At 33.1% G+C, this 19807-nt stretch overlaps 1 long non-coding RNA gene across 1 annotated transcript in view; it reads left to right on the forward strand.

The window, feature by feature from the left end:
* Positions 1-16410, forward strand: part of LOC133201519 (uncharacterized) — a 62898-nt gene extending 46488 nt beyond the window's left edge. The window contains exon 3 of the long non-coding RNA XR_009723101.1: positions 16374-16410. This is a non-coding gene — a long non-coding RNA (uncharacterized LOC133201519). The remainder of the gene's footprint in view (positions 1-16373) is intronic.
* The last annotated feature ends 3397 nt before the right edge of the window (positions 16411-19807 follow it).

Below are 19807 nucleotides of genomic sequence, written 5' to 3' on the forward strand. Positions count from 1 at the left end.
AGAATTTCTGAATAGTTTTTGAACAAAAAGTGTTCAAAATCATGAGAGCTTTAAGATGATATCAAGAAAAAGGGGATGACCTTTCACATTAGGGGCCAAGAAGAACCGAAAGTCTTTAATCTATAACCCTTTAATGATCAATATTTTGTTAAACATTATTAAAGCAAAATTGTTCGTCTGAACAATTTATTTATATCATTATATTCGAAAATCTCAGTCAAATTCTTATCTCATCTAATCAAAAATCGGACGGAAGACCCACTCGTTGCTCGCAACGAGATCTCATCTAGTTATTATTCTTTTTTTTCCTTACCGATTTTGTGCAGAAGATTTCTCGGAGATCTCTCGATCGATTTGCTTCAAATTTTCAGGGTTAATGCGTTGCTATCTGAAGTTTATAACGCCCTGTCAGTTTTTGAAAAATCACTTCCGGTCAGAAATTATCGCCCTTTGATTGATTTTTTGATAGACTTTGTGTCTGCACAAAAACTCAAGAACGACAAAAGCTAGAGTGCTGAAACTTTCAGTGGTGATAGAGGACATGTTTTAATTGTGCACCTTGGTTTTCAAATTTTCCGGAAGTGCGAAGTATGGAAGCTCGTTAGGGGTACAAATTTAGGAAGTGATTTATGAGTGAATTTTAGAGACATTTCTTATAATAACATTTTAAATAGAAGTATTTTGTTAAAACATATTGAACAAAAAGTCTTCAAAATCAAAAGTCCTTTCATTTGATATCAAGAAAAAGGGGCTGACCCCTCAAATTAGGGGCTCAGAGGGGCCAAAAGTATTTCATCTATAACTCTTTAATGATCAATATTTTGTTATAAATTACTGAAGCAAAAATGTTTATCTTAACATTCTGCAACTACATATTATAAAATTTTGATCATATGTTGCGTAATAAGGGGCCATGAGGGGCCAGAATGCTAAATCTTTGACACATTATATCTCGAAAAGGGGAAATATTTTGATAAGCAATATTGAACAAAAGATGTTCAGAATAATCTTCTAAACAATATACACCCTTTTAATTTTTGCAAGACATCCCCATTAAGGACTTGGAGGGCTGGCCCTTAAATATTGTTATTCTATATATCTCTTAAACGAAAGGAAATTTCTGAATAGTTGTTGAACAAAAAGTCTTGAAAATCACAAGACCTTTTATTTGATATCAAGAAAAGGGGGCTGACCCCTCAAATTAGGGGCTCAGAAGGGCCAGAAGTCTTTCATTTATAACTTTTAATGATGAATATCTTGTTATAAATTACTGAAGCAAATATGTTTATCTTAACATTCTGCAACTATATATTATAAAATTTTGATGATATGTTACGTAATAAGTGGCCATAAGGGGCCAGAATGTTAAATCTTTGACACCTCGAACAAGGGGAAATATTTTGATAAGCAATATTGAACAAAAGATGCTCAGAATAATGTTTTAAACAATATGCATCCTTTCACTTTTTATAGACGAGTATCTCAGTCAAGATCTTGACTAATTTTATCCAAAATCAGACGGAAGACCCATTCGTTGCTCGCAACGAGAACCATCTAGTTAGGGTCTTCCGTCTTCAGCGGAAGACCCTTCTATTATTCTTCGGTTTCTTTTTCACTTTTATTAGGGTCTTCCGTCTTCAGCGGAAGACCCTTCTATTATTCTTATGTTTCTTTTTCAAGCTTATTATTAGGGTCTTCCGTCTCCAACGGAAGACCCTTCTATTATTCTATTGTTTCTTTTTCACTTTTATTATTATTATTATTATTATTCTTTTTTTTTCTTTACAATTTTTGTGCAGAAGATTTCTCGGAGTTGGCTCGATCGATTTACTTGAAAATTTCAGGGAAGATGTATCTTTGTCTGAACCTTATACGTTTTTCTCATTTTTTTGAAATTCACCTCTGGTCGGAAGTTATCGCCCTTTAATCAAAATTCAGAGGACCTCCTTGTCTGCAATGGAACTCAAAAACGATAATAGCTAGAGTGCTGAAATTTTCAGCGATGCTAGAGGACATGTTGCCATTGATCACCTGGGTTTTCAAATCTTCCGGAAGTGCCTAGTATGGAAGCTCGGTAGGGGTCAAAATTTAGGACACGAATCATGAGTGAATTTTAGAGACATTTCTTACGATAACTTTTTAACTATGAGTATTTTGTTAAAACATATTGAACAGAAATTGTGTAGAATTACAAGATCTTTTATATGATATTAAAGAAAAAGGGCTGACTCATCACATTAGGGGCTGAGAAGGGCCAAAAGTCTTTAATCAATAACTTTTTAACGATCAATATTTTGTAATGCATTACTGAAGCAAAAATGTTAATCTCAACAATTTACAACTATATATTATGATATTCACATCATATGTTACATAATTAAGGGCCATAAGGGGCCAGAATGCTAAATCTTTGACGCTTTATATCTCAAAAGTGGGAAATATTTTGATAAGCAATATTGAACAAAAGATGTCCAAAATAATGTTCTAAACAAGATGCAACCTTTCATTTTTTGCTTAACGTCCCCATTAAGGAGTTGAAGGGCCGGCCCCTAAATACTTCTTTTGCAAATATCTCAGAAACGAAAAAGAATTTCTGAATAGTTGTTGAACAAAAAGTGTTCAAAATCATAAGAGCTTTAAAGAGATATGAAGAAAAAGGGGCTGGACCCTCACAATAGGGGCTGAGAGGGGCTGAAAGTCTTTAATCAATAACTCTTTAACGATCAATATTTTGTAATGCATTAGTGAAGCAAAAATGTTTATCTCAACAATTTACAACTATATATTATGATATTCACATCATATGTTACATAATTAAGGGCCATAAGGGGCCAGTATGCTAAATCTTTGACGCTTTATATCTCAAAAGTGGGAAATATTTTGAAAAGCAATATTGAACAAAAGATGTCCAAAATAATGTTTTATACCAGATGCAACCTTTCATTTTTTGCTAAACGTCCCCATTAAGGAGTTGAAGGGCCGGCCCCTAAATACTTCTTTTGCAAATATCTCAGAAACGAAAAAGAATTTCTGAATAGTTGTTGAACAAAAAGTATTCAAAATCATGAGAGCTTTAAAGAGATATGAAGAAAAAGGGGCTGGACCCTCACAATAGGGGCTGAGAGGGGCTGAAAGTCTTTGAACAATAACTCTTTAACGATCAATATGTTGTTATGCATTACTGAATCAAAAATGTTAATCTCAACAATTTACAACTATATATTATGATATTCACATCATATGTTACATAATTAAGGGCCATAAGGGGCCAGAATGCTAAATCTTTGACGCTTTATATCTCAAAAGTGGGAAATATTTTGATAAGCAATATTGAATAAAAGATGTCCAAAATAATGTTCTAAACAAGATGCAACCTTTCATTTTTTGCTAAACGTCCCCATTAAGGAGTTGAAGGGCCGGCCCCTAAATACTTCTTTTGCGAATATCTCAGAAACGAAAAAGAATTTCTGACTAGTTGTTGAACAAAAAGTGTAAAAAATCATGGGAGCTTTATGGTAATATCAAGGAAAAGGGTCTGACCCCTTAAATAAGGGACGGAGAGGGGCCAAAAGTACACAATCAATAACTCTTTAATGATCAATATTTTGTAATATATTACTGAAGCGAAATAGTTCTTCTTCACACACTTTATCTAAATAACATGATGTTGATATCATATGTTGCGCAACAAGGGGACGTTCAAAATAATATTCTGAACAATATGCACTCTTTGAATTTTTGCTAGACGTCCCCATTTAGGACTTGAAGGGCCGCCCCTTAATATTTCTTTTGCATATATCCCAGAAACAAAAAAGAAATTCTGAATAGTTGTTGAACAAAAAGTGTTCAAAATCATGAGAGCTTTAAGATGTTATCAAGAAAAAGGGGCTGACCTCTCACATTAGGGGCCAAGAAGGGCCGAAAATCTTTAATCTATAACCCTTTAATGACAAATATTTTGTTAAACATTATTAAAGCAAAATTGTTCGTCTTAACAATTTATTTATATCATTATATTTAAACGAAAATCTCATTCAAACTCTTATCTCATCTTATCAAAAATCGAACGGAAGACCCACTCGTTGCTCGCAACGAGATCTCATCTAGTTATTATTATTATTATTCTTTTTTTCTGCACAAATTTTGTGCAGACGATTTCTCGGAGATGGATCGATGGATTTGCGTCAGATTTTCAGGATTGTTGCTAGGTTATCTGAAGTTAATTCCGGCTAAACAATTTTTAGAAATTCACTTCCGGTCCGGAGTTATCGCCCTTTTATCAAAATTTAGAGGACCTCCTTGTCTGCGATGGAACTCAAAAACGGCTTAAGCTAGAGCGCTGAAATTTTCAGTGATGATAGAGGACATGTTGCCATTTTGCACCTGGGTTTGGATATTTTCCGGAAATGCCTAGTATGGAAGCTCGGTAGGGGTCGAAATTTAGGACACGAATCATGAGTTAATTTTTGAGACATTTTGTATCATATCTTTTAAAGTATAATTATTTTGTAAAAACATACTGAACAATATTTGTGCAGAATGACAAGATCTTTAGTATGATATCAAGAAAAAAGGGCTGACTTGTCATATTAGGGGCCGAGAGGGGCCAAAAGTATAAAATCAATAACTCTCTAACGATCAATATTTTGGTATACATTACTGAAGCAAAAATGTTTATCTTAACAATTTACAACCATATATTATGATATATACATCATATGTTACATAATTAGGGGCCATAAAGGGCCAGAATGCCAAATCTTTGGCACTCTATATCTCAAAAGTGGAAAATATTTTGATAAGCAATATTGAATAAAAGATGTTCAAAATAATGTTCTAAACAATATCTAAACTTTCGATTTTTGCTAAACGTCCCCATTAAGGAGTTGAAGGGCTGGCCCCTAAATATATCTTTTGCATATAGCTCGGAAACGAAAAAGAATTTCTGAATAGTTGTTGAACAAAAAGTGTTAAAAATCATAAGGGCTTTAAAATGGTATGAAGAAAAAGGGACTGGCCCCTCAAAATAGGGGCCGAGAGGGGCCAAAAGTGTATAATCAATATCTTTTTCATGATCAATATTTTGCAATTCATTTCTAAAGCAAAAATGTTTATCTGAACAATTTACAACTATATATTATAAAATTTATGTCATATGTTATATAATAAGGGGTCATAAGGGGCCAGAATGCCAGATCATTGGCATTCTATATCTCGAAAGTGGGAAATATTTTGATAAGCAATACTGAATAAAAGATGTTCAAAATAATGTTCTAAACAATATCTAAACTTTCGATTTTTGCTAGACGTCCCCATTAAGAAGTTGAAGGGCTGGCCCCTAATTATATCTTTTGCATATAGCTCGGAAACGAAAAAGAATTTCTGAATAGTTGTTGAACAAAAAGTGTTCAAAATCATAGGAACTTTAAAGTGGTATGAAGAAAAAGGGGCTAGCCCCTCAAAATAGGGGCCGAGCGGGGCCAAAATTGTTTAATCAATAACTTTTTAACAATCAATATTTTGCAATTCATTACTGAAGCAAAAATGTTTATCTTAACAATTTACAACTATATATTATGATATTCACATCACATGTTACATTATTAGGGGCCCTAAGGGTCCAGAAATCCAAATCTTTGGCACTTTATATCTCGAAAGTGGGAAATGTTTTGATAAGCAATATAGAATAAAAGATGTTCAAAATAATGTTCTAAACAGTAAGTAACCTTTCGATTTTTGCTAAACGTCCCCATTTAGGAGGTGAAGGGCTGGCCCCTAAATATATCTTTTGCATATATCTCGGAAACGAAAAAGAATTTCTGAATAGTTTTTTGAACAAAAAGTGTTCATAACCATAAGAGCTTTAAAGTGGTATGAAGAAAAAGGGGCTGGCCCCTCAAAATAGGGGCCGAGAGGGGCCGAAAGTCTTAAATCAATAACTATTTAATGATCAATATTTTGTAATATATTACTGAAGCGAAATAGTTCATCTTCACACTCTTTAGCTATATAACATGGTGTTTACGTCATATCTTATGCAATAAGGGATAATTAGGGGTCAGATTGTATAATCTTTGGCGCAATAAATCTTGAACAGGAAGAATATTTTGATAACCAATATTTTAACAAAAGACGTTCAAAATAATATTCTTAATAATATGCAATCATTCAATTTTTGCTAGACGTCCCCGTTTAGGACTTAAAGGGCCGCCCCTTAATATTTCTTTTGCATATATCTCGGAAACGAAAAAGAATTTCTGAATAGTTGTTGAACAAAAAGTGTTCAAAATCATGAGAACTTTAAGATGATATCAAGAAAAAGGGGCTGATCATTCATGTAAGGGGCCAAGATGGGCCGGAAGTGTTTAATCTATAACTTTTTATTGATCAATATTTTGTTACACATTACTGAAGGGAAATTGTTTGTCTTAACAATTTATTTATATAACTATTTTTTAACGAAAATCTCAGTCAAATTCTTATCTCATCTTATCGAAAATTGGACGGAAGACCCACTCGTTGCTCGCAACGAGATCGCATCTATTATTCTTTTTTTTCTTTACAAAATTTGTGGAGAAGATTTCTCGGAGATGGCTCGTTCGATTTAATTCAAGTTTTCATGGTAGATGAGTTGACATCTGAAGTTAATTCCGGCAATATCGTTTTTTGAAAATCACTTCCGGTCGGAAGTTATCTCCCTTTTATTAAAATTCAGAGGACCTCCTTGTCTGTGATGGAACTTAAAAACGGCTTAAGCTAGAGCGCTGAAATTTTCAGTGATGATAGAGGACATGTTGCCATTATGCACCTGGGTTTAGATATTTTCCGGAAGTGCCTAGTATGGAAGCTCGGTAGGGGTCGAAATTTAGGACACGAATCATGAGTTAATTTTTGAGACATTTTGTATCATATCTTTTAAAGTATAATTATTTTGTTAAAACATATTGAACAAAATTTGTGCAGAATGACAAGATCTGTAACATGATATCAAGAAAAAAGGGCTGACTTATCACATTAGGGGCCTATAGGGGCCAAAAGTCTGAAATTGATAACTCTTAAACAAGCAATATTTTGGTATACATTACTGAAGCAAAAATATTTATCTTAACAATTTACAACTATATATTATGATTTTTACGTCGTATGGCACATAATTAGGGGCCACAAGGGGCCAGAATGCTAAATCTTTGACGCTTTATATCTCGAAAAGGGGAAACATTTTGAAAAGCAATATTGAACAAAAGTTGTTTAGAATGATGGTCTCAACAATGTGCATCCTTTGAATTTTTCCTAAACAGTCCCTATAAGGACTCAAAGGGACGGCCCCTAAATATTTCAAGTCTACATATCTCGAAAACGAAACGAAACTTCTGAATAGTAGTTGAACAAAAAGTCTTCAGAATTACAAGACCTTTCATGTCATATCAAGAAAAAGGAGCTGATCCCTCAGATAAGGGGCTCAGAGGGGAAAAAAGTCTTTCACCTATAACTTTTTAACGTTAAATATTTTGATATTAATTATTGAAGCAAAAATGTTCATCTTCACAATCTGCAACCATATATTTTAAAATTTTGATCAAATATTACGTAATTAGGGGCCATAAGGGGCCAGAATACTTAATCTTTGACGATTTATATCTCGAAAAGGGGAAACATTTTGAAAAGCAATATTGAACAAAAGTTGTTAAGAATGATGATCTGAACAATGTGCATCCTTTGAATTTTTCCTAAACAACACCTATAATGACTTAAAGGGACGGCCCCTAAATATTTCAAGTCTGCATATCTCGAATAGCTGTTGAACAAAAAGTCTTCAGAATTACAAGACCTTTCGAGTGAAATCAAGACACCTCGAATTAGGGGCTCAAAGGGGCTAAATGTCTTTCATCTATAACCCTTTTACAGTAATGCTCATCTTCACGATCTGTTACTATAAATATTTTAAAATCGTTATCAAATATTGCGGTTTTTGGTGCCATAATGATCAAAATTTTGTTAAACATAACTGAAGCAAATTGTACGTTTTCACTATTTATATATTTATGAACGAAAATCTCAGTCAAATTCTTATCTCATCTTATCAAAAATCGGACGGAAGACCCACTCGTTGCTCGCAACGAGATCGCATCTAGTTATTATTATTTTTATTCTTTTTTCTTCTTACAAATTTTGTGCAGACGATTTCTCGGAGATGGCTTGTTCAATTTCATTCAAATTTTCATGGTAGATGCGTTATCATCTGAAGTTAATTCCGGCAATTCCGTTAAGGGATATTAACTTCCGGTCGAAAGTTATCGCCCTTTTATCAAAATTTAGAGGACCTCCTTGTCTGTCATGGAACTCAAAAACGGCTTAAGCTAGAGCGCTGAAATTTTCAGTGATGATAGAGGACATGTTGCCATTTTGCACCTGGGTTTGGATATTTTCCGGAAGTGCCTAGTATGAAAGCTCGGTAGGGGTCAAAATTTAGGACACGAAACATGAGTGAATTTTTGAGACATTTTGTATCATATTTTTTAAAGTATAATTATTTTGTAATGACATATTGCACAATATTTGTGCAGAATGACAAGATCTTTTATATGATATCAAGAAAAAAGGGCTGACTGATCATATTAGGGGCCGAGAGGGGCCAAAAGTCTTTAATCGATAACTCATAAACAAGCAATATTTTTGTATACATTACTGAAGCAAAAATATTTATCTTCACAAACTACAACTATATATTATGGTTTTTACGTCATAAGTTACATAAATAAGGGCCACAAGGGGCCAGAATGCTTAATCTTTGAAGCTTTATATCTCGAAAAGGGGAAACATTTTGAAAAGCAATATTGAACAAAAGTTGTTTAGAATGTTGATCTGAACAATGTGCATCCTTTGAATTTTTTCTAAACAGCCCCTATAAGGACTCAAAGGGACGGCCCCTAAATATTTCAAGTCTACATATCTCAAAAACGAAACGAAACTTCTGAATACTTGTTGAACAAAAAGTCTTCAGAATTACAAAACCTTTCATGTGATATCAAGAAAAAGGGGCTGACCCGTCAAATTAGGGGCTCAGTGGGGTCAAAAGTCTTTCATCTATAACTCCTTAACGTTAAATATTTTGATATTAATTATTGAAGCAAAAATGTTCATCTTCACAATCTGCAACTATATATCTTAAAATTTTCTTCAAATATTACGTCATTAGGGGCCATAAGGGGCCAGAATGCTTAATCTTTGAAGCTTTATATCTCCAAAAGGGGAAACATTTTGAAAAGCAATATTGAACAAAAATTGTTTAGAATGTTAATCTGAACAATGCGCATCCTTTGAATTTTTCCTAAACAGCCCCTATAAGGACTTAAAGGGACGGCCCCTAAATATTTCAAGTCTACATAGCTCGAAAAGGAAACGAAACTTCTGAATAGTTGTTGAACAAAAAGTCTTTAGAATTACAAGACCTTTCATGTGATATCAAGAAAAAGGGGCTGACCCCTCAAATTAGGGGCGCAGAGTGGTCAAAAGTTTTTCATCTATAACTCCTTAACGTTAAATATTTTGATATTAAATATTGAAGCAAAAATGTTCATCTTCACAATCTGCAACTATATATCTTAAAATTTCCTTCAAATATTACGTAATTAGGGGCCATAAGGGGCCAGAATGCTTAATCTTTGAAGCTTTATATCTCCAAAAGGGGAAACATTTTGAAAAGCAATATTGAACAAAAGTTGTTTAGAATGATGATCTGAACAATGTGCATCCTTTGAATGTTTCCTAAACAGCCGCTATAAGGACTTAAAGGGACGGCCCCTAAATATTTCAAGTCTACATATCTCGAAAAGGAAACGAAACTTCTGAATAGTTGTTGAACAAAAAGTCTTCAGAATTACAAGACCTTTCATGTGATATCAAGAAAAAGGGGCTGACCCCTCAAATTAGGGGCTCAGAGGGGCCAAAAGTCTTTCACCTATAACTCTTTAACGTTAAATAATTTGATATTAATTATTGAAGCAAAAATGTTCATCTTCACAATCTGCGACCATATATTTTAAAATTTCATCAAATATTACGTAATTAGGGGCCATGAGGGGCCAGAATGCTTAATCTTTGATGATTTATATCTCCAAAAGGGAAAATATTTTGAAAAGCATTTTTGAACAAAAGTTGTTTAAAATGATGCTCTCAACAATGTGCAACCCTTTAATTTTTCCTAAATAGCCCCATTAAGGACTTAAAGGGACGTCTCCTAAAATTTTCAAGTCTACATATCCTGAAAACGAAACGAATTTTCTGAACAGTTGTTGAAAAAAAAAAGTCTTCAGAATTACAAGACCTTTCATGTAATATCAAGAAAAAGGGGCTGACCCCTCAAATTAGGGGCTCAGAGGGGCCAAAAGTCTTTCACTTATAACTCTTCAACGTTAAATATTTTGATATCAATTATTGAAACAAAAATGTTCATCTTCACAAACTGCAACTATATATCTTGAAATTTTCTTCAAATATTACGTAATAAGGGGCCATAAGGGGCCAGAATGCTAAATCATTGACGCTTTATATCTCCAAAAGGGGAAACATTTTGAAAAGCAATAATGAACAAAAGTTGTTTGGAACGATGTTCTAAATAATGTACATCCTTTGAATTTTTCCTAAACTGCCCCTATAAGGACATAAAGGGACGGCCCCTAAATATTTCAAGTCTACATATCTCGAAAACGAAACGAAACCTCTGAATAGTTGTTGAACAAAAAGTCTTCAGAATTACAAGACCTTTCATGTGATATCAAGAAAAAGGGGCTGACCCCTCGAATTAGGGGCTCGGAGGGGCCAAAAATCTTTCATCTATAACCCTTTTACTGTAATGTTCATCTTCACGATCTGCTACTATAAATATTTTAAAATCTTCATCAAATGTGGCGTTTTTAGGTGCCATAATGATCACAAACATAACTAAAGGAAATTGTACGTTTTCACTATTTATATATTTATGAACGAAAATCTCAGTCAAATTCGTATCTCATCTTATCAAAAATGGGACGGAAGACCCACTCGTTGCTCGCAACGAGATCGCATCTAGTTATTATTATTATTTTTATTCTTTTTTTCTTCTTACAAAATTTGTGTAGAGGATTTCTCGGAGATGGCTCGTTCGATTTTATTCAAAATTTCGTCATAGATGCGTTGATATCTGAAGTTAATTCCGGCAATTCCGTTTAGGGATATTTACTTCCGGTTGGAAGTTATCGCCCTTTTATCAAAATTTAGAGGACCTCCTTGTCTGTGATGGAACTCAAAAACGGCTTAAGCTAGAGCGCTGAAATTTTTAGTGATGATAGAGGACATGTTGCCATTTTGCACCTGGGTTTGGATATTTTCCGAAAGTGCCTAGTATGGAAGCTCGGTAGGGGTCGAAATTTAGGACACGAATCATGAGTGAATTTTAGAGACATTTCTTACGATAACTTTTTAACTATGAGTATTTTGTTAAAACATATTAAACAGAATTTGTGTAGAATTAGAAGATCTTTAATATGATATCAAAGAAAAAGGGCTGACTCATCACATTAGGGGCTGAGAAGGTCCGAAAATCTTTAATCAATAACTCTTTAACGATCAATATTTTGTAATGCATTACTGAAGCAAAAATGTTTATCTCAGCAATTTACAACTATGTATTATGATAGTCATATCATTTGTCACATAATTATGGGCCATAAGGGGCCAGAATGCTAAATCTTTGATGCTTTATATCTCAAAAGTTGGAAATATTCTGATAAGCAATATTGAACAAAAGATGTCCAAAATAATGTTCTTAACGAGATAAAACCTTTCATTTTTTGCTAAACATCCCCATTAAGGAGTTGAAGGGCCGGCCCCTAAATACTTCTCTTGCAAATATCTCAGAAACGAAAAAGAACTTCTGACTAGTTGTTGAACAAATGTGTTCAAAATCATGAGAGCTTAAAAGTGATATGAAGGAAAAGGGGCTGGACCCTCACAATAGGGGCTGAGAGGGGCCGAAAGTCTTTAATCAATAACTCTTTAACGATCAATATTTTGCGATTCATTACTGAAGCAAAAATGTTTATCTCAACAATCTACAACTATATATTATGATATTCACATCATATGTTACATAATTAGGGGCCATAAGGGGGGGGGGGGGCAGAATGCTAAATCTTTGACGCTTTATATCTCAAAAGTGGAAAATATTTTGATAAGCAATATTGAACAAAAGATGTCCAAAATAATGTTCTAAACAAGATGCAACCTTTCATTTCTTGCTAAAATCCCCATTAAGGAGTTGAAGGGCCGGCCCTTAAATACTTCTTTTGCAAATATCTCAGAAACGAAAAAGAACTTCTGACTAGTTGTTGAACAAATGTGTTCAAAATCATGAGAGCTTAAAAGTGATTTGAAGGAAAAGGGGCTGGACCCTCACAATAGGGGCTGAGAGGGGCTGAAAGTCTTTAATCAATAACTCTTTAACGATCAATATTTTGTAATGCATTACTGAAGCAAAAATGTTTATCTCAACAATTTACGACGATATATTATGATATTCACATCATATGTTACATAATTAGGGGCCATAAGGGGCCAGAATGCTAAATCTTTGATGCCTTATATCTCAAAAAGTGGGAAATATTTTGATAAGCAATATTGAACAAAAGATGTCCAGAATAATGTTCTAAACAAGATGCAACCTTTCATTTTTTGCTAAACGTCTCCATTAAGAAGTTGAAGGGCCGGCCCTTAAATACTTCTCTTGCAAATATCTCAGAAACGAAAAAGAATTTCTGACTAGTTGTTGAACAAAAAGTGTTCAAAATCATGAGAGCTTTAAAGTGATATGAAGAAAAAGGGGCTGGACCCTCACAATAGGGGCTGAGAGGGGCCGAAAGTCTTTAATAAATAACTCTTTAACGATCAATATTTTGTAATGCATTACTGAAGCAAAAATGTTTATCTCAACAATTTACGACTATATTTTATGATATTTACATCATATGTTACATAACTAGGGGCCATAAGGGGCCAGAATGCTAAATCTTTGAGGCTTTATATCTCAAAAGTGGGAAATATTTTGATAAGCAATATTGAACAAAAGATGTCCAAAATAATGTTCTAAATAGGATGCGACCTTTCATTTTTTGGTAAACGTCCCATTAAGGAGTCGAAGGGCCGCGAATATTTTAGAAACGAAAAAGAATTTCTGACTAGTTGTTGAACAAAAGTGTAAAAAAAAAAATCATGAGAGCTTTCAGGTGATATCAAGGGAAAGGGTCTGACACCTTAAATAAGGGGCTGAGAGGGGCCGAAAGTATACAATCAATAACTCTTTAATGATCAATATTTTGTAATATATTACTGAAGCGAAATAGTTCTTCTTCACACACTTTATCTAAATAACATGATGTTGATCTCATATGTTACGCAATAAGGGGTCTTTAGGGGGCCAGATTGCATAATCTTTGGCGCAATATGTCTCGAAAAGGAAGAATATTTTTATAAACAGTATTGAACAAAAGACGTTCAAAATAATATTCTGAACAATATGCACTCTTTGAATTTTTGCTAGACGTCCCCATTTAGGACTTATAGGCCCTTAATATTTCTTTTGCATATATCCCGAAAATAAAAAAGAATTTCTGAGTAGTTGTTGAACAAAAAGTGTTCAAAACCATGAGAGCTTTAAGTTGATATCAAGAAAAAGGGGCTGACCTCTCACATTAGGGGCCAAGAAAGGCCGAAAGTCTTTAACCTTTAATGATCAATATTTTGTTAAACATTATTAAAGAAAAATTGTTCGTCTAAACAATTTATTTATATCATTATATTTGAACGAAAATCTCAGTCAAATTCTTATCTCATCTTATCAAAAATCGGACGGAAGACCCACTCGTTGCTCGCAACGAGATCTCATCTAGTCTTAATGATTTTATTCGTATATTTTCCTCACATTTCCTATTTAATTGACACTGCCGTACTTTTTGTATGCAAGTCCATCGGAGGGTAATGAAAGGGTCTTAATAAATCGATCTAGTGCAAGGACATACACTCAATGGATCATAGTAAGCTTTTACAAATAAACTTTAGAAGAATTGAAATATCTGAAAAGTGCTGCGATCCTGGAGAAATCTTGAAAATGAATTAATTATATCTTTATTTAATGCTGCAAAAAATACAGCATACGGTCATACAAATATGATTTTAACAATGAAATAATAGAATCTATATAGGATCACAGCACTTTTCAGAAACTACAATGCGTGTTGAAAATATTTATACATACAACTTAAAAATTTATCTTGGTTATGCCCTTGCACTAGTGGGATTTATAGGTGACCTCAATACTGAAAGTAAATGTGCTAAAATCACGTGACTGCCGCATCACGTGACAAGTCTATATATAAAATCTTATCGTCCTCAATATGTACCTATTAACCATAATTACATTTGTCCGACATAAATTAAGTACTGAAAAGAATCGCCATCCAGATTAAGCAAATATTTTTAATAACAAAAACATTGCCGATATTTCCAATGCGCACTTTAACTGTATTGCGAATCTGTACAATCTACACCAGGATTATGATCTCGAAAAAGAAAATCTCAAGTTTACTTAGTCTACTACAAAGTCCATGTCAAGCAGTTAACCAGAGGAACTCAACTATCTGCAGGAACGTTGGAAGGAGAACGAGTTCTTAATAAGAAACTGAGAGAAAACCTTGATATTGACCATGATGTGATCAGCTTGCAGTAATCCGGACCAATCAAGCATAAATCGACCTACAAACAAACTCTTTCCTTGATTTGAACACTTGTGATTCATGAAGAAATGAGAAAAAACACCTCACTGTAGATGAACCTAAACCTTACTTTCATTGCATTCAATTTATTGTAAATTTTTGTGGCTCCAGGATATCACTGACAGTTAATACAATTATTTTACATTGTTGCGGGGCAAGGATATTGTGAATTACATGTAACTTACAGCTAATTTAATTCATATTTTACTTGTATCAGAATATCTTTAACATGTATGTTTAGTGAACAAAATGTAATATTTTGACATACTTAGAGTATGCCGTTATACACGTTACCATGATTTCACATCCACGCAACAGATTTGAGATTACAGTTCATAAGCTTGAATAAACACTGTACATAGCTGACGTGTTTTTCTTCAATGTCAACATCACCCATAACCAGAGTTAGTTTAATGTTACCACAGTTTAATTTTAATGCAACATTAAAGAATTCATTTATTATTCTGATCTTGTTTTTGTGCAGGCCCATAAAATTTCTTATATCCCTTCTCCTGTTTCCATGCAGGTGTCCTTCTCGACAAATAAGCTTATGAATATTTCCCTTCTGTTGTCTTACTGTTTTAATATACGTTGAACATTTCTAACAAAAATAATTATGATGCTGTGTTCTTAAAAGCTCCCGTTATGAATGCCTCCTTTTTGTTTAAACCAATTTACGAATTTTACCATCATCAGTCAGTCTTGGGATGTCTCTTGTCTGTTTTCCATACTTCCCTTTTCAAAAATGCTCAACAGTCCTTTCATGCATTCTTAATTTTCATTGTTTTTGCTTGTATTCAATCCCCTTAACTTTAAAACTACGTTAAATTCTTTCGCATAGATTCTTTTTTTTTTCTTCAACATTGGTCGGAAGCGTGTCAGACAATATTCGACAAAACAAAAGTACTACAACAACCATTGCAGTTACTAAACGCAGAGTTTAAACTTTTGTTAATAGCAAGTCTCGATTCAAAATTTGATCAGACCTGAAGCATGATCTAAGTATTGAATCAGTGACGTTTGATTGCAAATTGTGAATTCTGAAGTCACCTGTTGTTTCCAAATTTTTATCCGACCGAAATCTTTCAAAATTTCTATAATCCAGCTTCCTGTTTCATATGTCTTTTCATCCAGCAAATACTGGGTCTCTAGATCTGTTCTGGTTGCTTCACAACAGAACTTTTAAAAATCCGAATTCAAAGCGTAAATCCCTTTCAATCATGATATATTAAGGGTACAGATGCAATATTTATATATAATTGTCCATCTTAATGCATTATATGATATATAGCTTTGAAGTTAAAAACCATTTGGAAGCGAAGTTGATTGGTAGGCTATCAAATCTTCTTTGATTCGATCAGAGAACTTCATTTCCAGATGAAGTTTTAAAATTATCATATATTTCTTAACAAATATGTTCTTTCCTATTCGCCCAAGGAATTATAACTTAGGATGAAAACTACATAATTTACTTTACTTTTTCCTTTAATTTCTTCTAGTTTTGAAATAAGTATAATTTATTTCGAAATAACATTTCAACATTTTTTAATGAATGATTTCTTTTTTCAGATAGGATTTCAGCGGAGCAATCTGAATGCTATCACGTTTTTCAACATTGACTTGTTTATTTGTTTGTAGTAAATATTTGCGATAAGAATTGTGTTGATACTGTGGTAGGGCCAAATATAAAGAAAGCATTAAAGGGTATCAAGTTAGTTGTATGAAGTCACAGTAAAAGAACGGTCAAGATTGACCAGATAATGATTTATAAGAAAAATGTAAGTGTACAAAATATGATTCTTAGAACAGTATGTTAATCCAAAACTTCAAACCTATTTTAAGAAAGAAGCAAGTTTTTATCATAGATTTTAGCAAAGTTTTGTTGCCGTTGCCATGTTTGCTGAAGTGTGCAAATGAATTTATTTGTTGTCATCGATCCAAAATTAGACATGTATATATCATTGTGACACGATTGCGTGTTTTTCTTTGAAATTTATGGCTCTGTATTTGAATGCAGAATTACAATGGCCGGAACTATTTTGTGTACTGTATTATTAGCCTTTAACTGTGTCCTATTTACCAAACATTAGAACGATTTGATAATAACACGGTGCAATGGACGAAACTGGTAGTCTTCGCTGTCTTACTATGCAGCTATGTTAAGGCTGTCCGTAGGCTTAAAATGCACTAAAACAAACTGTTTTATTTGGTTTGTGTTGTGATTTCAATTTATGTATATATGTAAAACCAACTTGCGAAGACAGTTTTATCAGGTATAAAAATAACATATTTTTGTTATGTCACATGACTTTGGTGATCAAGTGACGGCACACAAATTACATCGGCACAAATGATAATCAAAATTATTTTGAACGTTTTGGTATATGAATAAATTAATTGTATCGTATTGTATATATAGGGTGCTGGTACAAGTCTGAATTTTATTTATATAGAAATTATTTCTCGAGAACTTCATCTTACCCGCACATGTGAATGTATTTTACACTCTTTATTGCAATTTATAAAAATTAGCTATAAATCAAATTATCCCTCAGTAATATTCAAATAGAGACATATACTACTCTTGTAGAATCACACAGAATATCTTTAATGTATCCTTATTAATCACTTGTGCCAGTCCAATTAATACACGATGTATAAATTCTTAACTCTGTCTGCGGACGTGTAACGGGGAGCATTTCAAATTCTACTTTTTTCCTTATTGCTTGATTACGCTGTATACGCGGGTACGTTAAGGAAGCATTCAAATCATTTCTATAGAAATTTAGACTTTTTAAAGAAGTTTAAGTTTTATAATTAATGAAAGCTGCCGATAAAACGTTAACTATTATTAACTATTGCATAAAGAGAACATAATGTCTGGTGCTCAGAAGTGCATCATCACTACCTCGTCACGTGACAGCTATTAATAGAAAAAATATCGCTTAATAAAAAAAAATTAACAGAACAACAGTACCCCGGCGATTTATAATTTCTTTGAATTCATAATATAGTTGAAAAGCATCTCTTTTGCCTAAAAAGTGCTGCTAGAGTCCAACTGTCCGGTCGCGAAAAAAATTATTCCACACATTCACACGAAACCTTACCCGATGTTTTGCATTATATACATGTACATATAACCCGAGATATTTCTTCAAACCATGTTTACCTCATGATTCTAGCAGCACTTTCCAAGTATTATAGAACGCAAGTTTTCGATCGGTACAAATCTTATGTTTTGAAGTATCAAGCTTAGTGTTGTTCTTTTGCATTATTGTTGTCACAAATGACAGAGAAAAGGTCGATCGAGATGGATAAATAGGTGTCTTCAATAGAAGATAATCGATAAAAATAAATGAACATTCCTGTTAAACTTTTACTCCATATGAATGACACACAATATTCATGGTATTACCTTCTAGACTCCCTTTAACGTATCTTTTTACATGTCGTCTTTGCCAAATTCTCGTTACACAACACGTTCAATTCTCAAGTTACTTGTTGAACAGTTACGGCGTCATCGGTCTTGGATTTTAATCCAAGTGACAGATACAGCATAGCAAAATAAAAACATTTATTTCTGTTAATATTTGCATGTTTCTATCCTTTTTTCAGGAATTTAATTAAATCTCTAAATACAAATATTAAGAAAACTTGTGTTCTAAAATTTACGTCATTTCGCCTACTATGACTCATATTGTATCACTAATTTAATCAAGTCTGAATATCTGAGTGCTTCCTTAACACACCTGCGTAACAGACAAGGGAAAGAAATTATAATGTCAATGCATTTATGCACCATTATACTTGAGTTTATAAACAATCCAGATACCTGAATTCAACATCAGCGTAAAATACTGTGTACACGCCATAAATACAAGAATGCAATTAAGCAATGAATCATTATTTTTTGAAAGATATAGTCTCATAGCTGCAACCGTGTGTGCAAACAAATTGAGTAATTCGCGTTAGCGTGTTATGAAATTTTTTTTTGCACACACCGTTAGAGTTATGAGACTATATCTTTCAAAAAATAATGATTCATTGCTTATATTTACATTGTTTTTAACTCTCTGCCTTGACTGCAAATGTGACTTATATTTCAAAACCCATGTATTATCCTTCGTGTAAGCTACAGTAAATGGAAGAGCCAATGTAACAGCTGCTGGTCAATGTGAGCGTGATTTTATATTTTCACTTATGATGTTGTACTTCCTCGGCGATCAACAATTGTGACGTCAAAACTAAACGCATGCTTTAGCCTTTTGACCCCCTTTCCGTGTTATGGTGTTTTGAATGCCATAGATTTCCACACACTTTATATGCAAAATACATATGTAATGTAAATATATATTTATGACGTTATATGTAATTATGACGTCATATCTAGGTAGTTCAGAGAAATTACTATTGCTGGTGCACTGTGATATTTTACGGACAGACTTATCCTAGCCGTATAAAATTGCTGAATTTAATTTGCTTGGTATTAAGCCCTTATGGAGCTTAACCTACTTTTAAAAACTAAAAAAATCTTTCAAGTTTTTGTGCATAAAAGGAAAAAAAGTATTGCTGATTGATAAGATGAAAAATGTTTAAACACATTTTTATGTATTTAAGACATTTATTTGATCGGATTCAAGATTTATTGTTATTTAAAAAAAAATGAGTCGATAGATTCAATGCCAATTTAATAAACATAATTGCACTTAGCATTGGACATTTCCTTGAATTACCCCCTTTTGTCGTTTTCTTAACATTTAGAGCAATTTTTCGGAGAAACATATGTTGCTACTACAATTAGACAACAATGTATGTTTCTATTGAAATGTCTTGAATTGTTTTTGTTTGTTTTATTATTTTTTTTTTAATTTCATTCAAAGTTAATCAGTTAACATCTATTATTGCAATAGTTAAGAAAACAAGATTTGAAATGTTGATTCTTATATTTTATTTATATATGTACTTTGATTTCAATCCTACAACAAGAAATTAGTTCATTTTTG

The sequence above is a fragment of the Saccostrea echinata genome, unplaced genomic scaffold, assembly GCF_033153115.1.
Source record: "Saccostrea echinata isolate AGI-Se365-2 ecotype Australia unplaced genomic scaffold, CSIRO_AGI_Sech_v1 ptg000044l, whole genome shotgun sequence".
In the NCBI taxonomy this organism is placed as follows: Eukaryota; Metazoa; Mollusca; class Bivalvia; order Ostreida; family Ostreidae; genus Saccostrea; species Saccostrea echinata.